Here is a 9,252-nt window from a genome sequence, read left to right on the forward strand (position 1 = left end):
GGAGCCTGTGCTCCGCAACGGGAGAGGCCACAACAGTGAGAGGCCCGCGTACCGCAAAAAAAAAATAATAATAATAATAAAATAATAATAGTAGTAATATTAATAATAGTAGTAATAATTATTATTATTTTGGCAGAGGAGGAGGGGAGGAAGTTGAGAGGGTCATTCCAAGCCAAAGCCATAGTGTGCAGAAGCACTGAGGCATTAAAAACATGTCTGCAAGTTCAAGAAAATGTGTGTGGCTTGGTAGGGTCTAAGTGTAGGTCACTGTAATATTACCACTATGTGACATGGCTCTTGTGGGAAAGCCCTAATTGAACAGATTAAAAACAAATTTAACATTTTTAGCACTTATTGTGTGGTATACATTGTTGGAGAAATGGCCACATTTATCATTTAAAATAGATGCATGAGGATCCCCATTTCACAGAGAGAAAACTGAGGCCTGGAAAGGCAAAGGAATTTGCCTGAGGACACAGAGTGGACAGAGTCAGGATTTGAATCCAGGCCTATTTTACTTCAGAGATCAATATCTTTATCAGTGACCCTCAATCTCTCAATTTAAATTTTTCTCAGTTTGGAATTGTGATGGATTTCCCTTGGTCTGTCTTCTGTGACTCACTCTCACCACTAGAAGTCCACCTGTTTTTGTTTTTGTTTTAATTTTCTGATTTCATATTGAAAATATTTTCTGGCCAAGAGACTGATATGAGATAGTCTACTCCATTAACTAAGCATTTCATGAACTCAGGTTTTGAAAATACCTATATTGACAATTCCTTTCTTTTTCTGTATATTTATGGGACTAGGAGCCTTTTATATCCAAAAATGGAGTGGTTAGGGAATTAGTCCGTTAAATTGGAGAACCCAGTGCATTCATTCCCAAATTTGAATGGGCTCCCGTGACCATCATGCCCGGAGAATTCTTGCTTCCCCATGGGGAGAATGGCTTGTTATTTGAGCCTCTCCACATCTTACCCTAAAGGTCATGACCCTGGGCTCTGGCTTCTTTCTTCCTTTTTGTCCTTTTCTGAGAGCTAATCTTAGTGACTGGTTAGAAATTCTGCTATCCTTAACGAAGAGAAACTTAACTGAGAGATCTCTGCACCTGTCTGGCAGACACGGTCAAGTCCGGAAAATATCCCTTCCTGGCTGAGAAAGCACTTGTGCTCTATGAGGACTTTTTTGTTTTGTGTTTTTCTCTTCAGACGCGAAAGAACTCATTTGCTGTTATTTGCTGAATTTCCCAAAAAGTGCATCTCAAAGTCATAGCAAGGTACATCTAACATTTGTACCTGCCAGGTCCTGAGAGTGTGAAGATGGGTAATAAACAGCACCTGTTTGGATCAGCGCACACTCCACTGCTGATGCAGGACAGAGGATAAGGACAGGACAGGCAGTATAGAGGGTCTCAGAGGGTCCAGCAGATATTATCCAGGGTTGGAGACATCTTCCTAGAGGGAGGACTAGCAACAGGTCCTACAAGGAGGGCAGGACTTACCTGAGCAGAGAAGGGGCAGAGATACAGGGAAGGGGGAATAATGAGAGAATGGTTTGTTTGGCTGAAGTAGAAAATGCAACTTTGACAGCACATTATAGTCACCTGCGGAGCTTTAAAAACAATTCTAAAGATTCTGGTTGGTCTGAGTTGTAGCCTGGGCAGCTGGCTTTTTTAAGCCTCACAGGTGATTTTCAGGTACAGCCTCGGTTGAGGACCATTGCCATAGTCTCCTTACTTAGAGTGCAGTCCTCGGGCCAGGAGAGCCGGCCCCACCTGGAAGCTTGTTAGAAATGCTGAATTTTAAGTCTCATCCCAGACCTAGCGAATCAGAATTTTCATTTTCACAAGATCCCAAGTGGCCAGTGTGCACAGTAAAGTTTGAGAAGCCTTGCTCTAGAGAAAAAATGAGAGATATGGTTGAAGAGGGCAGATTACCTAACCAGATTTTCCCAGCCCTTGTGCTGGGCTGGGAATGAATTACAGGTGGGCAGTGATACTGCTTTGCCCTCAAGCCATTAGGGATGCTTGTACTTCTTGTTGCAAGAAGTCTCTGGTTATCTATATGTGCTCCATAAATATTCTTGCATTTTCTCTGGGTGCCTTGAGGGGAAAAAAGGCAGGGCAGTACCAGCTAAAGAATTGGACTACACTCTATCAGTAGTGGAGATCCCATGAAGATTTTTTTATCAAAGGGTGTTATGTGTACCATGCTGTGGTCTAGAAAGATTTTCCTGACAGAAGCATAGAGAATGCACTGGGTGGGGGGTATTATAGGGTCTAGGAGACATGGTAGAGGGCAGTTGTAATAATTCCCATACAAGGTGAGAGAGGCCAAGAGTTAAGAGCATGGTCATGCTTAGGAATCTGTATCACATGTAAATACCTGTCCCCAAATCTCCAGGGCAAAGCTTGGAAGGAACTACAACAGATATCTTTGTACCTTTTTGGAGACACCTTATAACTTTTTAAATTTTAGTTTATCCTTGTATGGCATTCTCTCAAAGAGTCAGGAAAGTTTCTGATGATTAAAATCTACTTGGCATAAATAAGGTGATAAACATTCAGCCCTAACTCTACAGGATTATCTAGTTCTTGGTGGGTGGGATCATCTGACTTGAGGGTTATTAGTGATTTCAAAGGAGAAAGGATAACAATGATGGTCATCATTTGGTGAATGGGCAGCCAGGGAGAATTTCAGGAAAGGGAGAGGTTAAAAGTCCAAGTATGAAAGGCTGGCTGATGTGGAGACTCAGAATGATATATTCTAGTTGGGACAACACTTACACGGGAACCTGTATGTTCCAGGAGATTATTTTGTTTGGAAAAAAAATGTTGAAATTATCAGTACACTAAATTGCTCATTCTTAGACACCAATCTTAAGTTGTCCCCTTCCATGAATTCTTCCCGTCACCCCGGGTCATAGTTTGTTCTCTCTCTTTTTCTCTCTTATTTCCTAAAATTCTCTTTAATGAGTCAACAAGTATTTATTTTAGTCCTGATATTTGAAAAGTTCTATGATATATTTAATATATTCAATACTTATTTTGTAATAATGCACTTAGGGTTTTTAAAATTTTTTTTCTTATTTATGAATGTATCCTATATCCCTCAATAGACTATAAGCACCTTGAGAACATGGACCATGTCTAATTCCTCTTTGTCCCCCTGGGAATTTGAGACTTTATGAAATTGTTCTTGGGGTGCTCATAATTGAGTGTAAATGATTAAAAATAGTTTGCCATATACTTTTTTGTTTTCCAAGTTTGTTAATGTTTCTTCTGAGGGAAAAAAATGAAGGTGGAGGGAAGGCTGAAGAATCTTCAAAGATACAGTAAAAATACATAGGGCATTTTAAACTATATTCTGCAGTTAAAAATTAAGCCAAAATGGTACCTTCAGATAAAATCTTTTTTGTGTGTGTGATTCATTTCAAAGGAGGAGGTTTTAAAAAATTATAGATGTATAGTATCTTAGTAAATAGTCCTATTTTCCTAATCTTTTTATATGGTACCCATTTCCCTTAGTTGCTTTTCTCATCTTGCCATTTGGGTTTGTTTTTCTTTTTTCTTTCTGTTTGGAAGTGATACCATTTGTTTGAGGAAGGTAACTCCTGACCATGTTTGTAGGCAAGAGTGTCACTAGTCATATGGATGTGACCCACTAACACGTTTAAATTGTTAGACTGTTTTATGGGAAAGTATTGAACTTAACTGCTTTAACAGTTTTACTTAGTTTCAAATCATGACATGCTATTTTCATACCTTTTCTTGGAATTAGGAAACCTAGTATTTGCCCAAATTTAAAAGGGATATATATTTTGAAACTTGGGACATTGAAAAACTGTCAGTGTCACGTAAATTTTGTGGGGAGCAGGGAATTATTTTAATTGTAGTCTGTCCTGATATTTGACATTATGATAAAAGAAGCATGTATTACATCCAGGTAGAGTTTGACCAAAAAGAGTGAAACTACTTTACCAGGATTAAATTTGTAAAAATATAATAAAAAAGCCTAAGATGGGGAAAACCTTTTAAAAGAATTCCTTAATAAATCAATCAGTAGTTTTTATCCTTAAAAAAATTTTTATTGTATAATAATGAACATTTATAACAGAACAAAAATAACCTATTTCCTAACATTAGCCTCTCTGCCTGCGGAGGTCATAAGACTTGTTAATGGAGATGAGGCTGCCTTCTGTTGTGTGATGCTAATAGGAAATGGATCATTGCAGTTTATGGGGCACTTAGCCATTTTGGTTCATGATAAATGACTGACTTCAAGTGACATTCCTTCACTGATTTCCCACTATTCATCACCTGAAAGAATGGAACCCAAACATGAAGTTGATTTTGAAGTTGTTAAGAGTTTCACTGTCGTATAAATCTATCATAAGCCAATGTTTTCATTGATTTAGGAAGAAATAGTATGAATGAAAACACTCATAAGTGTTTTATTCTCCTATTTGCTTTTGTTCAAAAGCCAGTTTTGTAACTATTTTAACCTCCTCTAACTTCTGTTGCCTCTTCCCCTTCCCCACCCCCTCTCCAAACATGCTCTGGGTTTTGAAAAGTCCCTAGATTTTATCTTTGCAGATGCTTTGATGTAGTTACATTGTTTTGTTCTATAAAATCAGCCCAAAATAAGTAGGAAGAATGGAATAACTTTTAACTCATATGTCTACCTACATGCCAGGCATTATACAAAACTAGGATGGAAAACTTCTCTCACTGCTATGTTCTTGTTTATGCTATTTTCTCCCCTTTCTCATCATCTTTTCTTGAAATATTACCTTGAAATACTCCCTATTCCCTACCCTCCCGAACACACACAATATTTCTGAGTAGGAAGGAAGAAGGCTGCCTATCTGAATAAAGTCACACTACCCTACAATTAGACTCTCACTCTTAGAGAATTATTCTCCAGCTTAATTTAAGGGAGGCCTTTCTGGCACTGTAAGGGTTACCCAAGATCCAGCCATGCCTAGCATATGCCTAAAGGAAGTTTGAGTCTTTCCTGTGTTGTCTCCGTGTTTGGAATGTAGAGCCTGTGTTTAATTCAGTATGTGTGATACCCTCCATGTTGCTGGCATTTGGAGAGTGTTTGATATCTGGCAGAACGCTATTCAGAAAAGAACATGTAAATGTTCTTGCAGATTGTCGTAGAATCATTTAGTGTAATTGAGATAATTTGCCATTTATTTCATTGGTTCTTAAAGGAATTTTGGCCTCCCTTATCTATGTGCATTGTTGGAGTGAGGATGACAAGTTTTGTTTGCTTTGTAGAACTTAACAGGAGGAAGCGCATCCTTGGTTGCTGGTATCCTGGGAGGGAAGCCTGTGTGCAGAAACTCCCTCCCAGAGGCTGTCTTTTGACTCAGAACATATTAGTTCCTAGCAGATCCACCTCCTTCCCCCCACCCCCACCCCTGGGAGCCCAACTACTCCTTTTAGCAAATAGTATCCATGTATAGCTTGTTTCCAGAGAACTTTAGGCCCATGAATTAGAAGCATTTGAGGTGCCTGCATTCTTTTCATGCTCTATAACCCCAAACATTGGTGAAATTTTGGGAGAAAGCCTAGAAGTGGTGGAACTGAAATATTATTTAGGCCTCCTGTGGTCAGTTTTCCTAGTAAAAGACTAGAAATAGCTAGGGGACATGATTTGATTACATGTCAGATAAATCCTATCAGACTTTTATTGCTGGTTGTGAGATCTGATAGGAAATAACAAAACATCGTGGTTTTTTTTCCCCAAATTTGTTGAATGAGGAATCACTAATTTGGAATTCTTAGCTTGGCTCAAACCAATTACCAAATCTTTAAACTGGCTAATTCTAATATGCTACACTAATTTATTACGACTGTTGAAACATATCCATCATTTGATTTTCGGCCTGCTTCTGCGCGGTGTCCATCGGTGGCATAGAGACTGGGGTGGGAGGAGGTTGCTAAAGGGAGGGAAACAGAGGAAGGGAGACAGAAGAGGAGGAAACTTTGAGGAGAGAGGCTGAGAGCATGGACGCCCTGTTACACCATGTGCTTTTGACAGCATTTACCACTTCTTAACTCTGCCATGTTAAAGTGAACATTGATGGCCTTTTGCTTTCTTCCTTCTCTCTTCTTTTTTCTTCTCTTTTTTCCCCCGTCCTCTCTATGGGTGTATAAATGTGTTGAAACTAAGGAAAAGCAGACTAAGATCTAAGATGCGCAAGATTTTTGAGGGGGCGGGGGTTGGAAGATTGGAGAAACATAACACACTGCCCAAAGGATGTCTCAGGATTGAACTGCAGTAATATACTTTTTGGAAGGAGGGGGGATTCCGTATTCAGAGGGTCTTAATGATCACTTTCAATCTATGTTGCCAAGCCTTTTGAATGCAGCATGTTCTTAAAGTCTAGATCTTCACATGGGCACGTTTAAGGTAAAACTTGAAGTGTATATACACTGTATTCTTACCCCCTAGGTGCCGTTACTGTCATTTATTAGACTTGCACAGAAACCACCAAATAATCTCTCAGATTTACACTAAAAGTAGAAAAAGAAGTTCCAAAAAGGAAAATTACTATGCTTTGGGAGGGTTTTTTTTTTTTTTAATTCTGAAATGTATGGGTGTGGGGGGGGAATTCTTAGAAGGACTAAACTATTAAACATAAATATAACATTTTTCAGAGACTTTCTAATTGGTTTTGAAAGTCTCACTAAAGAATAGGTTAGCTGTTAATGATCTTCTCTCTTCACTTACTGATTCAAAGGTGTGATGTTAGTTTTATCCTGTAGGCTGTTACTCTGCTTCTTTGCACTTCAAAAAGATCTAAGGTCACTGATTATGACTTTGCCACTTCCTGCCCTATTGATCTTACAAAGGGGTTTTGTGGGGTTAGACCTCACTGTAAAGAAATCAGCCCAAGTAAAAATTCTCAATATTTGCATGTCTATTAAATTCAACACATTGGCTTCTTATTTCCTGTTTTATTGTATGATTTATAAGGTAATACTTATCGGGACTTTAAGAGTTCTACTTATAAGAGCTGAAATGCTTTTTGCCTTCCTTTTCTCCCTTTCTGAATCCATGTTGAATCATCTACTGAGTAAGATGAATGGATGAATGTGTAGTTGAGTAAGAAACCCAAACAAGCAGGAGCTGAGACTGTGTTGAGGAACAACCAGTCAGAAGGTGTTTATATCTCTATGAAATTCTATTGATCTAAAATGCCCCCCCCAAAAGGCATTATTAACACCTTTTAGTCAGTTGCCCCTCATAGAATTTTCTCTTCTTTTCAAGTAGCAGCACTGACAGATCTTTCCTGAGGTTGCCTCTTCCTAGGTATTGTCAGTGAGGGACTGTTGTGTTCAGGCTTGAGCTAGCAAATCAACACATCTGCTTCTGAATCAGTACAGTATTTCAAATCTTCATTAGCTAAGCCCATATTATTGTTTTCCTGATTGTGGTAATTCTCTGCTACAAGGAGTTGTCAGTCATATGTTTTTTGGTGGAGGAATACTAGAGCTAAGCTGGTAGGAACATCAAGCAGATAAATCAAAAGTGATATTTCAGGTTTGGGTTTTATACTTACTACTTCACACTGTCCTGTGTTTTTTCAGCACTTCAATATTTGAGGTACAGTTGCCTCCAGAGTAAATTTAAACATGCAGTCACCACTGCTCTTGAGTTTATTTTTCTAATAATATTTTTCATTTAGATGAAAAAAAGTACGTCTGACCTTTCTCCAGAACTCCAGATACATACGTGCAACTGTCTTCTTTATACCTCCATTTGTATATCTAATAGGTATCTCAAATATAATACGTGTAAAATGCAACTCTTGAATCCCCTACATAGCCACTCCACCTACTCATACCTGCTTTTCTCCTTTTCTTCCCCCTTTCAGTTAATGACAATACCTAGTTGCTTAGATCAAAAACCTAGGGGTTATTTTTTAATGTTTTTCTCTCCCTGAGCCTATCCCCATTCAATCTGCCAGCAGGTTTGTCTCCAGAATAGGTCCTCAGTCTGTCCATTTTCCCACCATAGTTCTAGCCACCATCTTCTCTTAATTGAATGACTGCAGTGGCCTTCTCCCTCTTACAATCTCTTCTCCATTCAGAGCCAGAGTTATCCTTTTAACAGAGATCATACCCTCTCTGTCCCAAAACCCTACGGCAACCTCCCATCACTCCTGGAACAAAATCCAGATTCCTTGCCCTATAAGGCACTTCATGGTCTGGTATCTGGCTACTGGTGCTGTCTTATCTCCTATCATTTCCCTCTCACTTACTGACCTTCTTACTCAAGTGTCCCCAGCTCATCCCCACATCAGGGCTTATACCTTAGCTCTTCTTTGTCTGCAATGCTCTTTCCCCATAGCTCCACATGGCTGACTTACTCCTATTGTTCAAGACTTACCTATCAACTCCTTACCTGTCAACTGCTCAGAGTGGCCTTCCCTGAATATTTCACCTAAATTCTCCCTCCCCTGTTTCTCTTCATCCCATTACCTATTTTATTTTATGCTTAGATGAAAGGTCACTATATAAAGTTCTTATTTAATTCTTTACCTATTTATTATAATTCACCATCTCCCCTAGAATGTAAGCTCGATGAGGGCAGGGACCTTGCCTGTCTTGTTTGCTGATATATCTCAAGTACCTGCAACACTGTTTGGTATGTGCAGTAGGTGCTCAATTAATAATTGTGATTGAATTAGTGAATAAGAATATTTAGGTCTCCCATCTCAGAGTGTGGTCCTGGGCTGGCAGCATGGGTAACATGGGTGCTTGTTAAAAATGCAGTGACTCGGCCCCTGTCCAAGAGGCCAAACCAGAATCTTCCTTCACAGCATCTCCAGGGCTTTTGTGGCACACCAAAGTTGGAGGACATGGCTCTGAGCCGTGTGGCTGACAGGGTCTTGGTGCTCTGGCCAGGTGTCAGGCCTGTGCCTCTGAGGTGGGAGAGCTGAGTTCAGGACATTGGTCCACCAGAGGCCTCCTGGCTCCATGTAATATCAAATGGCGAAAGCTCTCCCAGAGATCTCCATCTCAATGCTAAGACCCAGATCCACTCAACGACCAGCAAGCTACAGTTCTGGACACCCTATGCCAAACAACTAGCAAGACAGGAACACAACCCCACCCATTAGCAGAGAGGCAGCCTAAAATCATAATAAGGTCACAGACACCCCAAAACACACCACCGGACGCGGTCCTGCCCACCAGAAAGACAAGATCCAGCCTCATCCACCAGAACACAGGCA

General features: G+C 39.8%; 1 protein-coding gene across 10 annotated transcripts in view; it reads left to right on the forward strand.

Moving 5' to 3' along the window:
* GREB1L (GREB1 like retinoic acid receptor coactivator) overlaps positions 1-9,252 on the forward strand; it is a 265,362-nt gene that overhangs the window by 60,625 nt on the left and 195,485 nt on the right. The gene's annotated exons all lie outside the window — the stretch shown is intronic.

The sequence above is a fragment of the Physeter macrocephalus genome, chromosome 19, assembly GCF_002837175.3.
Source record: "Physeter macrocephalus isolate SW-GA chromosome 19, ASM283717v5, whole genome shotgun sequence".
NCBI classification, from domain to species: Eukaryota; Metazoa; Chordata; class Mammalia; order Artiodactyla; family Physeteridae; genus Physeter; species Physeter macrocephalus.